The 15,621-nt window shown below is 36.3% G+C and overlaps 1 pseudogene; it reads right to left on the bottom strand.

The window, feature by feature from the left end:
* Positions 1–5,198: 5,198 nt before the first annotated feature.
* LOC123816685 lies at positions 5,199–8,175 on the bottom strand (annotated as a pseudogene).
* Between the last annotated feature and the right edge of the window lie 7,446 nt (positions 8,176–15,621).

Here is a 15,621-nt window from a genome sequence, read left to right as displayed (position 1 = left end):
TCTATAATCTAAAATAAGGAGCCAGTTTAAATGTTGATTTAAAATGTAGACAAATGAGTTTTTTCCCTTCATCTGTGTAATTTATGGGTCAGCCACCTCCCTTTTTTTTCAGTTAAAGAATGTATCTTTGTACCTGAATCAAATATCTCTTACATAAACATTCTAACTCAATGAAAACAGAATTGGTAATTATCCTTCCTTTTATGTACTTGTTCTTGCATCAATCATCACTTTTTGGTTGAACTGCAACACGTCAAGCGGTTCCTGTAAGTAGTGCCTACCACTGACCTTTGTAATTCATTCTATATTTTTTTGCAGTTTCACATGGTCTTATTGGGTTCAATCCCAGCCCATATCAAGGTCAGACTGTTAACCTGTTAGTCTGGCATAAACTTTATTATCAGCTGTCATTTAAGAAACTCTCTTAAAGAGTTGCCAAACGGAAGGAAATTCAGCAGGTTTTAGAGCTACTCTGCCTTTGGGTGTACTCTAGGCAGATGGAACATTAGAGAAACAATCTGGCCTTGTTCTCAAGTAGTCTTAGGCATGTATGGTAATTTCTATGGTTCCTCTAGTCAGAGAGGTTTGAGTGAGTCTAATGAGTCACTCTTTTCATCTTTGAGAATGTAACCAACTAGAGTCAGACAAGGAGCCAGTAAGTATTAAAGTAGGCTCATAATTTCACTGGTGAAGGATTCATTTTGAGCCTAGAAATGAGACGCTTAAGTCTCTGACCTGTCCATCATGTTGCAGGTGGACAAGCTCTTCTTAAAAGAAGGCCTGCTTCTTCATCTTACTCCATGAAATTTACAAGAGCCAGCATTTACTGTGCCTGGACAAGGTCCTCTCCAAGAGGACAAAAGAAAGTGGGGTCCGTGCTACCTAAATTATGCTGGGGGCCAGACATTTTTGATTATGTAATTCAGGAAACAGCAGACTCTTAATTGGAATGTTCACTTCTACAATGAGGACAAGGTGGAAAGGAGAATGGGATGAACTATTCCTGGGAAATAGAGTGGAAGTGACTTCATTAAAAAAAAAAAAGACTTGGAGAAATAGCTCCCTGTACCAGGAAAAATACCCTCATGTGCCAGGTATATGAAACCCTGACTTCCAAGTATTTCTGTGTAGCTGCTTAGGACTTGGACTCAACCAACATGACTTTAAATCCTAAACTGCCACCTTCCTAATAGACCATTGGATAAATATCTTAAGTGTATAAACCTCAATTTCTGCATCTGGAAAAGGGCAGTGATACCAGTAGCTATGCCACAGGGTTGTGGATATTAAATGAGAAATTACATGTAAAACACTACAGAAGGTGTGGGATCTGTAGAAAGGCCATGCAAAACGAAAGCTACATAGCAATTGTAATTACTTTATTATTATCATTATTGTTATGCTTAAAGGAATACCTTTTTGTTTTGAACTGAACTCACTTATATATTCACATATAGATCAATGGTGCTTATTCATTTTTGAAATCAGTACTTAATTCTAACCCAGGATCAGCAAAGATAGCCAGCAAGCCAAATTCACCACCAAATTCTTTTTTTTTTCTTATAAACAAATTTGTACTGGATCACAGACATGCTTCCTCATTTGTGTATTGTTTATGGCTGCTTTTGAGCAACAGTGGCAGAGGTGAGTAGCTGGGACAGACACAAGACACCATCTAGCTCACACAGCTTAAGATATTTACTTTAAGGCTCCATACAGAAAAAGTTTAGCAGTCATTCCTAACATCTGTACAGGGATATGTGAAACATCAAAATGGGCCCAACTTAGGTAGAAAGAAACACTTAGGGAAATTCAAAATTAGATTGAGCGTTGATGCCCTTTGGACAAAGGTAATGAGTAAAAATGTTTGGCTTTATGAGGCAGTCAGACTTAGAAAACTTTATTGGGATGACTTTGAAATAATGTTGTGTTTGACCCTTCTAACAAGCTACTAATAGGCATGGTTTTGTTTTATGAATTATTTCTTAAAAAACAAATGTATTGGGGTGGCATTGGTTAGTAAAATTATACGTGTCAAGTGTACAGTTCTACGATACATCTTCTGTATATTGCACTGTGTTTCCACCACACGAAATCCAGTCTTCTGTCACTGTGAATTTGACCCCTCTTACCTTTTGCTACCCCCACCCCCCTTTCTTCTATTAATCACCATACTATTGTCTATGTCAATGAGGTTTTGGTTGTTTGGTTTTCCTGTTTGTTCATTTGTTGCTTTTAGTTTTATAACATACATATGAGTGAAATCATATAGTTCTTGAATTCTTCTGTTTGGCTTATTTCACATAGCATAATATTCTCAAGACCCATCCATATTGGGCAAATAATTTTCAACAAAGGAGCCAAAAACACGCAATGGAGAAGAGAAAACCTCTTCAATAAATGGTGCTGACAAAATTGTAAAGTTACATGCAAAGGATGAAACTAGACTTGTGTTTGTGCCCATATACAAAAATTAACACAAAATGGATCAAAGCCATAATATGGGACCTGAAACAATTAAGGTATACTATTGTTTTTTAATAAAATGCTTTTAAGCACATTAGTCCTTTTCATCTTTACTAATTCTCTTTCCTCATTACTTTGGGATTGTTATTCAATTCTAATAGCTTAAGATAAATACCAACTCCCTTATTTTTAATCTTCGTTAATAATGGAGTATTGTAATGGTACATTTTCCCCCTTAATTCTGCTTTTTCAGTATCCCCTTCTGTTATAAGTATTCTCCTTTTATTTATTTTAGTTTATAATTTTATTCCTCTGTTCCTTTGATTAAAAAGTTGATTCCTAAATGATTATTATAGGGAACTGTTCTGTGTAGTAAGGCAAATGTAGTCCAGCCCTATGGGAAAACCGACAGGTGTGAGTGGCACACAGGAACCAAACCACGGATAGGTTTTCCCAGGGGGGAATCAGGGCTGCATTGTACCGAGGCTGCTTTGAGGCTTGCTTTTGCTAAAACACCTTCACCCTGAATTGAGGCAGCAAATATTTACTAAATATCTCTAAACTAACTTCCTAAAATCTGTGCTAAACCTCCCAAGTATGGAGTGTAACCAGTTCTACCACTTTTCCCTTTATATCTGCAACATCCTTCTTTTTGAAGTAATTAGCAACATTCTTTTCTTTGTTATCTGTAAAAGGTAATCCCCTAGAATGAAACTGTGCATAGTAAATGAGGACCATTCTCAATGTAATGTACCCAGAAAAGCAATAAAAGCCTGTCCAGGAAGGAGTCAGGCCCTCTCTCACTTAGAGAGTGGCCATGCCGTCCCTTTTTCTCCACAGGACTTCTGTAGTCTGTGTGAATTTGGTCATAACAGTCGCAACACACAGACCGTGCAGACCAGATACAGATCACATCAGATCATGATACATTTTAAATTATTTTTTCTTGTTTTGTTACAAGTACGTGATATATAACCACTTTACTTTTTTGATTTATGATATTCATTTTAACAAAGTGCATGATTAATTTTTGAAAATGTTTCATAGATATACCATAAACCTTATTCTCTATTTGAAGTTAAGTCCCTCCACACATTTCCATACATATGTAATCAAGTATACTGATTGCATTATTCATAGTCTGTATATTTTTACCTGTTTCATTTGTTTGTTTGTTTGTTTACTATTCCAGTCCAATTCCAGATGGGTGTATTGATATGTACTTGCACTGAAAGGGGGGACAAAACACACCTTGATATGATCTCATTCATGCATATGTAAAATTGTCCTTAGATGTGTGTGACCTTTCTTACTCCCAGGTGTTATTGCCATATTGACTTCCATCAGGAACCCATTCTTATTTTGACCAAATAAGGGGTTCTATATTTTTATGCCTTCCTAATTTTAAAGCTGGTATATGAATGAGTACTTCCACTGCTTAGCCCTGTGTGTATTTGGCAAATTCCTTACACCTAAAAATGGCTGCATGGCCGTTTTTCAGGACAGTAACTAAGTTGAAACATAGTTACCTCCCTTGATTGTATCTGCTTTGAGTCAGTGCTCAGCTTTATGCTCACTGCCTAATCTGAGTCTTGTCCAGGACAGGTTAGTTTTCATTTCCAACATGTGATCCCACTATAGGACGATAGATGGGGCTAAAATCTCACTCAATGCTTCTCTTAAAAGACACTGACCTGGATTTTCTCCCAAATCAACCCTTGATTTGCTTTTTTCTGTGCCATATTATTGATTCTCACATACAGACCACAATCTAGAGTGATTTTTTTTGCATAATAAACTTCAACATTTCTTACAAAGTTATAAAAGAGAAATAAATACCAGGCATTCAAGTTGGTAGCATTGTAGTCTGTTCTATATAAACCAAAAAGGAGGGGAGAGCCGGGAGACTATGTGGCTACAGAGAAAACAATGTTAAAATAAATGCAAAGCAATGAAAACTTTCATTAGTCATGGAAAGCCCCAGTCCAATAGCTTGCTTCTCAATGTTTCTCAGAAGGCAGAATGTACAGTAGGGCAAATGTAAATCAAAACAGACAAAAAAAATCTGACTTTATAAAATCTATCACATACAGTCAAAAATGGAAGAAGAAAAAAAACCCTTTAAAATTAAATTTATATAGCTAAACTATAAGTCCAAGAGTTTTGACAAGTACAATAGATTTTATGTTGGTTGAGTTTTTTCTTTTTTTTTTCCTAAACTGCTTCTTTAAGGTAAACTAATCTAATTGATCTCTGAGAAAAGAAGTTAGGAGCTACAGTTGCAACATGTAAAAAAAACTAGGCCCTAGTATTGTAATCTAATAATTCATATATTTTAAATTGAAGTTTTGGTTGGTTTAGATATCCACTTTAATATGGGTTTTAAAAGATAGGCAGTGGGGTGTGACCGGCCCAATAAAACCATCAGTAAGCATAACTAGAAAGTGACTGCACACACATTCTAAGTATAACTAACTTATGTGTCTAAGACTTAAGGACAAAGCCCTCAGTCGCATAGAGCATTCACTCCAGAAATATGGAGGCTGTACCTCAGTGAGCTAAGAGTACTGCTCACTTACTCTATATGTGGTAACTGGTAGCACTGAACATTTATATCAGAAATCTTAGAATTGGCTTTGTATAATACTAAATTTCACAAATTTTTTCTGCAGTCCGCTTACTCCTCCCATGATTGCTCCTTCCAGAAAACTTGACACTCTCATTTGGTGGCCTCAGGAATCTTCAAAATAATTATTTCTCAAGAAAAGGAAATTTTCTAAATCACTCTTTTGGAGAAGTTCTCTTTTCCAGGATTTATCTAGGTTTTCAAGAAAGTTTTCAAAAACCTTTACAGAAGGAGCTAGATTTGTCTTTCTTTAAACTATTCCATGTTTGACATCAAATTCAGCTTTGTTTTCCTCTCTATTACTGGAAATGGCATGCAATCCACGGCAGATGGAGCTTATAGGTGGAAGTGGAAGTGGATCAAACTGGTCCACTTTCTGTAAATCAGTAGGCATGGAAATGCAGCCTTCTACAAAAGCTGCAAACACTGGAGTTGAACTGTGATGCTTTCAGAAGTTGTGCTGAAGTTCATCGTGAATTTTTTCAGGAACAAGGGCTAAAATCTTATCCTTATTTTCTTTATTTTTAAGACTATCTTGATCAAGAGATAGTCTTTAAAATACTTTTAAATTATGTTAATAGATTTTCTGTCAAAAGGTAAATTTTTCACTTAGGCAAACTTTCCTTTAACCTCTTAACCACACTTTACAATACTCAACTACCCCAGAGTGGAGTGCAGAGGACAGTTTTCTGATTGGTCACTGACCCAATGATGAACACTGTCCTTCCAGAATATATCTGGGGTGATGCTTAAATCCAAATTCCTTCTTCAGTGCTCAATGGATGATGTGAATGGCCACTGTCATGAGGGTCCAGCCCCTACAACATAAGTCTGCAGAACTGCAATGTCTCCTCAAGTAGCCATGTTCCTGCCCTGTCAATGTGAAACACTAGCTGTTTTTCCTGAGCCTGGAAAGCTCCCAGCTTCACTGTATTGTGTTGATTGGGTCTGTGGGAATATACCGTGACTATATCAATCTTGTATCTCTCTGTCTTTTTTTGCATCTCCTTTTCCGGATCACTCTGGCTACAGAAGGATTGGTAACATATGTAAACATCATCTTTCAATGTGGATGAATTTCATGCTATTTAATGTAATTCTTTAGCACTCCGCCATAACTGAGCTAGTGTTAGTATCGGGTCTAGGGAGAGAGCGAGGTTTTGAGGCGCCAAGTGTCTCAGTACAGCGCTGAACTCAACCCAAGCAAGATTACCCCAGGAATTGGCAAGAACAGCAGACGAGCTTAGCCTCTGTACAGGCACATCATTGATGTGGCCCACAGAGGCCCCTGGGAATTGTAGTTCTCACTTAGGGGTTAGCCTGGGTGAGAAGCGCTCCCGGTAGTCTCCTCCCACCACCTCCCACACTATTTCCACTTCTCAGGTGGACAGAATGAGGCCCTGCCAATTCCAGGAAAATCTTCTGAAGGTGGGGACCCTTAAGCATATTGAGAATCAACATTGAGATGAAGAGTTACATAAGGCAAGGTAGGTGGGAATGTTACCAAACAGCCAATGGGGTCCTGTTTCCTGCCCCTACCCTCTAGGCAAAATTCCAGAGGCAAAGGTTTGGTGATAAAGGAAAGGAGTGTTTATTCAAAAGCTTCACAATTTTGGAATAGAAGCTTTCCATTTGCATTAGTCACTTAAACCTATCAAAGCTGAACATTTTACTCTTTAGTTACAGCTTTAATCACTTTAACATATCAATTAAGGCTAAACTCTGACACCTGAGTTTTCCTATCATTCCATTAATTTTTAATTATATTATTTCTTTGGGGCTAGTTTATAAACTAAAACAACATAAGATATAAAAGCTACACAATTTTGGAAGAATGGCAGGCTTCTGCCTCAGAGCTCATCCCCCCGGGAAGATCCAAGGACGAATAACCCTGCCTCCCTTTGCCAGGCCAGCCTGATTCTAGGCTGCACCTGGAGTTCCTTCCCATCCAAAATACCATCCATTGGAAAATGCAGGCAGCTGCAGGTTGATCATCCAGGTATCCTGGAGGAAGATAGCCTGAGAGAGCCCACGGGACTGTGAACCAGAGAGCCCTTCTTTTATTTCAAATCTTCTGACCCATAATTCCATGTGCTCTGAAGACATTCAGGTTCTCAGCCAATTCCGTGCTGGACTGTTTATGATTGCCTCAGCAAAATCCTCCTACCACCTCTCCCTACTCCTCTCCAGTGGCCCCATTAGATCTCTCTGTATCAGAAGAGGCTTGAAGTTTCCATCATGCCACTCATTCCAGTCTCCAGGAGTTCACCAACCTGGGAGTTCCAGAGTGATTTTTAGTACACTGGAAGTTCCTTATGGCAATGACCTTTATTTTCCTGAGGAATAGAAAGAGGTTGGAACAGAGGGGCAAGTATCAAGCTCATTCACCTGCACTCTGTATATGTAACTGCTGCCAGGAGTCTGAGCTCCATTGAGTATGAATTATAGATAGACTTCAGAATTTGCTTATTAGTCTTTAGATATTCATGGTCAAAAAGGTTTATAAATTTGCCAAGATAAGATATGATATATTTCTGGGTAAAACTTTATTTGATTATTTCAGAACTTATACTCTAAATTTCAAAACAGTGAGAAATAGAAATCATTCAATTTGTACTTGACTCTTCCACTCATTGCCTGTCTAGCACCATGCAAAAAGTTAGCATTACTCACATTTTTTGGAGAGGATCTGGTTTAAGAACAATTTTTCTTATCCTAAAACCAAAACCATATTCTCCTATATTTTCTTTAAGAATTTAAAGTTGTTTTTTTAAAATAAATAGGTCCTTATTAATCTGGAATGCATTTGTTAAAGTCTAGTGAAAAACAATATGTTACTGGGGCAGAAGGCCATGGAGGGGCTTGGAAAACACAGGAAGATAAAATATATTAAAGTATCTATCCAGAGATACTGGCCAATTTAAAGAAACAATGAAGGGTACTCTAACCAGTATGACTCAGTTAATTGGAGTGTTGCCCCCTATAATCAAAATGTTGCAGGTTCACATAGCGGCCTGGGCACCTACCTGGGTTGTGGGTTCAATCTCTGGTCCGGGTGCAGATGATCCCCAGTCTGGGTGCATATGCGAGACAACTAATCAATTTTCTTTCTCTCCTCAGTGTTTTTCTCTCTCCTTCCCTCTCTCTCTAAAAGCAAGGGGAAAATGTCCTTGGGCAAGGATGAAAAAAAAAAAAAACGGGCAGAGAACCTGAACAGATAGCTCTCCTAAGAAGACATACAAATGACCAACAAATATATGAAAAGATGCTTGACTTCCTACTATTAGGGAAAGGGAACTCAAAACTACAGTGGGATACCACCTCACACTTGTTGGAGTGACCATTAACAACAAGATAGGGAGGTGTTGAAGAACTTGTGGGGGAAAAAGAATTCTCATTCATTGCTGGTGGAAATGTAGACTGGTACAGCCACTATGCAAACAGGGTGGAGGTTTTTCAAAATATTAAGAATAGAGTTACCATACCATTAAACAACCCCCTTCTGGGTATCACTGGAAAATTTGAAAACATTTGCAAACACATATGCACCCCCCATAGGTTCATTGCAGTATTATTATGGTGGCCAAGACATGAAAGCAACAGGTGTCCCTTGTTAGATGATTGGATAAAGAAGATGTGGCACACATGCTCAATGGAATACTACTCTGTGACAGGAAAAGATGAAATAGTGCCATTTACGACAACATGGATGGGACCTGAGAATATCATGCCAAGCGAAACAAGCCATAAAAAAGTTAAGAACCATATGATTTCACTCATATGTGGTATATAAAACTGAAAGAAACAAATAAACAAGAAAAAGAAAAACTCACAGACAACAGTATGGTAGTTACTAGAGGGGAGGGAGGTAAAGTGTGAAGGGGGTAAAATGTAAGATGACTTGACTTTGAGTGGTGGGCACGCAATGTGCAATGAAGATCATCTACCACAGAAATGTACACTTGAAACCTATATGATCTTAATAACCAGTGTCACCCCAATAAACTTAACAAAAAGAAAAACAATAGTGTACATTCACAGCGTAATAGCTTCATTGTCTTGTCCAGTAAATCTAAGAAGCCAAATAGCCTTTCTTTACTTCATCCTGTCTTGATGCCCTTCAAGTCAAACTGACAATGTTTCTGCTTATATAATCCCATAATCTCTTTATTGATTTATAGTCTAGCTATACTCTTGGTGTTCTTTTCTGAATAAGCTTTCTCTTTCTTTTTTCAATATGGAGAAGCTGAGAATTTTCCAAGTCTTTAGGTCTTTTTCCTTTTTGCTTAGCAGTTCCATCTTCAATTCATCTTTTTTTCCCTCACATTTTATGCTTAGTAGTCAGGAAGAACCAACTGCTCCTTAAACATTTTGCCTAGAAATTTCTTCTCCTAAGTATCTATACAAACACAATTCAGCTAAGTTCTTTGCCACTTTATAACAAGAATCGCCTTTTCCCTAATTTATAATAATACAGTTCTCATTTTCATCTGAGATCTTCAAATGGTCTTTAACATCCATATTTTTTACTAATATTCTGTTTTTTTTATTATTATGTATGTATTCTCTAAAAAGAAAGATGCTTTCTCTCTAGCTCTCTTTTTTCTTTTTGAGTTTTACTAGAATTACCCTTAATATCCATATTCTAGCAGCTACCTCAGAACTCCCCCAGTCTCTATCCATTACTCAGTTCCAAAGCTACTTGCACATTTTTAGTTACTTGGTATAGCAGCACCCAACTTCTTGGTACCAAAACCTTTATTAATCAGCTGAAGCTATGAAACTAAATAGATAAATTGAGTTGCCTAATAGGAATTTATTTCTCACAGTTTTAGGCTTCAAATTCTATATCAAAGTGATGGCCACTTGGTTCCCTGTTGAGGACTCTCTTTTTGGCTTACAGACAGACACCCACTTGCTGCTTGCTGTGTCTTTATATAGCAGAGATAGTGGGAGGAAGAAAACTCTCTGGGGTCCCTTCTTATAAGAGCACTAATCCCCACATGAAGGTCTCAACCTTATATACATTATATGTCACATGATATTGTATAGGATATCTTACATGTTATATATTTATGCATATAAACATGACATATAATATATGAATATATCTTGTACTTAATATATACTTATATCTAGCAGTATTATCTAAATCAACTAAAAATCAACATGCTATAAAGTTGAAACCAACTTAGCAAGAATGCATGATCTTTATTTTAAAAAGTCATATTAAATTTATTGAACAAATTGAATGGATAAAAAGATATATTCATGGTGGAATGGTGTAGCATAGTAAATGTGTCAAATATTATAAATTTTCTTCCAATTAGCTTATAAATCCAATGCATTTTGAAAATAATTCCTGCTGGATTTGTGGTGTAATTAACAAACTCATTCAAAATTTTTTGTTGAATGAAGACCTTTAAATTGCTAGGTGTACTTTAAAAAGATAAATGAAAATACTGAACAGATATTAAGACACTCTGAAAAGTTATAAAACTAGTGTCTTTATGCAAAAAGAGACATGTAGATAAATGAAACATAATAGAAACTTTCAAAATAGATACTTGCACATATGGAAGAATGCTATCCTCTGAAATGGCACCAAAAATCAATAGCTGGAAGATATCAGGGAAACAGGTTCTCTAATTGGAGAAAAATAAACCCTAGCCTTCCTTATTTCTTATACAAAGGCAGCTTCCGATAACGTTATGGACAAACTATATGAAATTTGTACCATATGCATCATAGTCTACAAAGTTATATTCCTAAAAGAAGATTAGGAGAATAGCTTTGTGGACCATAGGTAGGAAAAGACTTAGGTAAGAAGACCTCTAAAGCACAAATTTTGATATGAAGAAGCCAGTTGTTACGTTATCAATAAAAAGGTTTTTATGAAGAAGCCAGTTGTTATGTTATCAATAAAAAGGTTTTACGTTCAATGAAGGATATAATTGGTAAGTGGGTATGCTACTAGCTACATTTAAAACTAAAAGATTGATATCTGTTATATAGAAATAACTTATTAATCAAGGAAAAGACTAAAACTACAATGAAAAAAATGGGCAAATGAATGAGACAAACTACCATAGATAGACTTCTTCACAGCTAATTAGTACACAAGCATACTCTCATATTCATTATCATACAAATACAGATGAAAACAGTGAGAGATCACTTTCCTCTTATCAGAAAGACTATAATTAAAAAGGAGAAAAATATCAAGTGATTGTGAATGTGTATAGATAGAGTGTTAACTTTCACTCACTTGCAGGGAAAAGTAATCTGGAAAGTAATTTTTTTCTAAATTAAATATTAATATGCCTATGATCTTATGATCCTATATACACATCATATAGAATTTTCAGAAGCATTTATACATAGATGAGTACATTGATATTGATTGTGATATTTTTATGGTGACAGAGTTGGTGGTAACCTCAATAACTATCACTAAGAGATGTAATAGATATTTAAATGTGGTAGATGTTTACTAAGGTTCACTATGAAATATTAAGAATAAATAAACATGTTCCCATGACATTGAAAGACCTCTAATTAGAGGTTTGGATTAGAAAATTAGAAAGCAGAATAATCTATACACCATATAGATAAATTGGAAATATCCACAAAACGCATTACACATTTTATGAAATTATTTTAAGGGCATAGATTAAGCTCATTAGTTATGGAATAAGGGTGATAGGAATAGTGACCATGAAGGAAAGGTAAAAATAAGATAAGAAAGATAACTGGCAGGGATAGGTGATGGTAATGTGCTTTTTAATTTAAAAATGTGGAGACTGGATCCAAGACAGCAGAGGAGTAAGTGGAAGCTACATTAACCTCCTCCCAGGACCAATTTGGAATTACAACTACCATATTTTTCTATGTATAATGTACACCAACATATTTGGCCCAAACTTTCAGGAAATTAAATATTTGTTTTAATTCAATTATTTATTTATTTATTTATTTATTTATTTATTTATTTATTTATTTATTTATTTATTTATATTTAGATACTTGTTTTTTGTATTATAAAGGAATTTTAGCATTTATTTCTGAACACATTATGGTTCAAGACATTTTATATAACAAATAATTATAGAACATAAGAACAGATACAAGGTATTTCAGATACTACCCTTGTATAAAATACATCCTTATTTTCCCCCCCAAAATTGGGCAAAAAAGTGTGCATTGTAGATGGCAAAATACAGTAAATTGTAGAGAAATCATCCAGAATAACCAAATGAACACTAGCTGAAGAGAAGCCTTAGAATCACGGACAGAAGAATCCACTTCACAATGTGACTAGTAGGGAGTGGAGAGGAGATGCAAGATGGCTGGCTGGGCTCACATGGGCTGCAGCTGAAGTGCTGGAAGGATAGTTCAGTGGCCAGGGGTTTCTGCCTGAGAAGTGTGGGGTCTAATCCCCAAGCTGGGCTCCCCAGCCTAAAGCACCAGAGTCAGAAAGGAACCCAGATAACATCCAGAAAAGCAACAAAGTGACATGTGAAAAGCAACACAGTGACATGTGAAAAGCAACAGAGTTTCTGTCTGACAAGAAGAAATGACTAGATATGCAGAGAACCTTTTAAAGGGCCAAAGCACAAAATTTTCTTTTGCAGCCACTTACCCTGGGTACCAGCAAAAGGAAGGCAGACAGAGTGCACTAGAGTCACTTGAGGAGAGTCTGGGGTTGGTGGCTATGGGGAGAAAACTGAAGGAAGAGCCACCAAAATCTTGTGCTGAGTCATTCCTCATACTTCAGGAACCATTAGTCTCAGGCAGAGTACTCCTTTCTGAGTGGTATCAGCCTGAGGGGAAGAAAGAACCCTCCCCACCCCACCGCCCACAGGAATTGCTCTGTCCCACCCTGTAGTGTTTAAGCCAGGCTGCTGATTACAGCATGATTAGATTAATAACTGATCAGTTCAATCGTTGATTAGTTTAACAGCTAAGGCAGAAAATACAAAGCAGACAAAATGGGAAGATAAACAGACCCCAAATGAAAAACAAGTGAATTTCCCAGAAGAACCAGAAATGGAGGCAAGCAATCTATCAGATAGAGATTTTAGAGTAATGATTCTAAAGATACTCAATGGCATGAAAAAAGACATAGGAATCACAAAAAAGGACCAGTCAGAAATAAAGAATGCAATACCTGAAATATATAATATACTGGAAGGAATAAATAGTACATTAGAAGAAACAGAGGATAGAATCAGTGATTTTGAAAGACAAGGTAGAAAAAAACACCCAGGCAGAGCAACAAAAGGAAAAAAATAATTTAAAAGAAATGAGGAGTGCTTAAGAAACACTTTGAACAATTTGAAACACAACAGCATTCACATGATGGAAATGTCAGAAGGAGAAGAGATCAAGCATATATTTGAAGAAATAATGACTGAAAACTTTCCTAATCTGGTGAAGGAAAAAGTCACACAAGTTCAGGAAGCTCAGAGAGTCCTAAACAAGTTGGACCCAAAGAGGCCTAACTGTGACACAACATAATTAAAATCACAACTCACTAAAGACAAGGAGAGAATCCTAAAAGTTACAGGGGAAAAGTAGGTAATTACCTACAAGGGAGTGCCAATTAGACTGGCATCTGATTTCTCAACAGAAACACTTCAGGCCAGAAGGGAATGAAATGAAATATTCAGGGTGATGAATAGAAAGGACCTACAACCAAGGCTACTATACCCAGCAAGTTTATCATTTAAAACCGAAGGAGAAATAAGGAGCTGTTTAGACAAGAAAAAAGCTAAGGGGGGTTGTTAACACCAAACAATTACTGCAACAAACGTTAAAGGGCTTGCTTGAATAAAAAGAAGAAGAGAAGGAGAAAGGAAAAAAAAAACAGAGGAAAACAGTCTAACAATAAAATGACACTACAGACATATCTATTGATGATCACCCTAAATGTAAATGGTTTAAATCCTCTGACCAAAAGACAGGATAGCTGAGTGGATAAGAAAACAAGACCCATGTATATGCTGTCACCAATAGACCCATCTCAAATAGAAAGATACACACAGACTAAAAGCAAAGGATTGGAAAAAGATATTTCATGCAAATGGAAAAGAAGAAATAAAGCTTGGTAGCAGTACTTATATCTGACAAAATAAACTTTGAAACCAAGGCTATAGTAAGGTGCAAAGAAGGACATTATATGATGATAAAGGGAACAATCCAACAAGAGGATAAAACCTGAGTAAACATTATATACTCAACATAGGAGCACCTAAAGATGTAAAGCAAATCTTGGTGGACATAAAGGGAGAGATGGGCAGAAATACAGTCAGTGTTGGGGATGTTAACACCCCAGTGATTTCAATGGATAAATCTTCCAGTCATAAACTCAACAGGGAGAAAACAGCCTTAAATGACATACTGGATCAAATGGATTTAATTGATATCTTCAGAGCATTTCATCCCAAAGCAGCAGAATATGCATACTTTTCAAGTGCACATGGAACATTTCCTAGGGTAAACTACTGGTTGTGACAATGATTGAAATAAGAAAATGGGGACCACTGTAATTGAACAACAATAACAATTTTTTAAAAAAAGAATATTGAAATCATATCAAGCATCTTCTCTGGCTACAATGCTATGAAACTAGAAATCAATCACAAGCAGAACACTGAGAAAACAGGAAGACAAGGAAGCTAGATAACGTGTTATTAAACAATGAATGGGTTATTAATGAGATTAAAGAAGAAATCAAAAGATACCTTGAAACAAATTAAAATGAAGATACAGAACACGAAATTTGTGGGACCATGGGAAAGCAATCCTAAGAGGGAAATTCAGAGCATTGCAGGACTACCTCAAAAACAACAACAACAAGAAAACAAACAGGAAAAAGCTCAAATGAGTGATCTGACTTCACACTTAAAGGAACTTGAAAAAACAACAACAAACAAAGCCCAAAGTGAGACAGGGGTGTCAAACACATTTTCACCAGGGGCCACATCAACCTCATGGTTGCCTTCAAAGGGCCAAATGCAATTTTAGGACTGTATAAATGTAACTACTCCTTAACAGTTAAGCAGGAGCTTGGCACTGCTGCCAGGCCAGACAAAACAAGGTGGAGGGCCAGATTTTGCCCTTGGGCCTTGTGTTTGCTACCTGTGGAGTAGAAGGAAGGAAATAATAAAGATGAGAGTAGAATACGAGAAACAGAGTCTAAAAAATTATACAAAAGATCAATGAATAAAAAAACTAGTTTTTGAAAAGACAAACAATATTGACAAACCTTTAACCAGACTCATCAAGAAAAAATGAGAAAGAACTCAAATAAATAAAAATCAGAAATGAAAGAGGAGAAATAGTAACTGACACCAAAGAAATACAAAGGATTGAAAGAAAATACTATGAACAATTATTTGTCAATAAACTGGACAAACTTGACAAAATGGAGAAATTCTTAGAAACACAAAATTTTTGTACACTAAATCACAAAGAATCAGAGAATGTGAATAGACAGATTACAACTAATGAAATTAAAGCAGTCA

This window comes from Phyllostomus hastatus, unplaced genomic scaffold (genome assembly GCF_019186645.2).
Source record: "Phyllostomus hastatus isolate PE091 unplaced genomic scaffold, TTU_PhHast_1.1 phas_contig_1, whole genome shotgun sequence".
Classification (NCBI taxonomy): domain Eukaryota; kingdom Metazoa; phylum Chordata; class Mammalia; order Chiroptera; family Phyllostomidae; genus Phyllostomus; species Phyllostomus hastatus.
The sequence above is the reverse complement of the archived record's forward strand: the minus strand, read 5'-3'. Positions and strand labels throughout refer to the sequence as shown.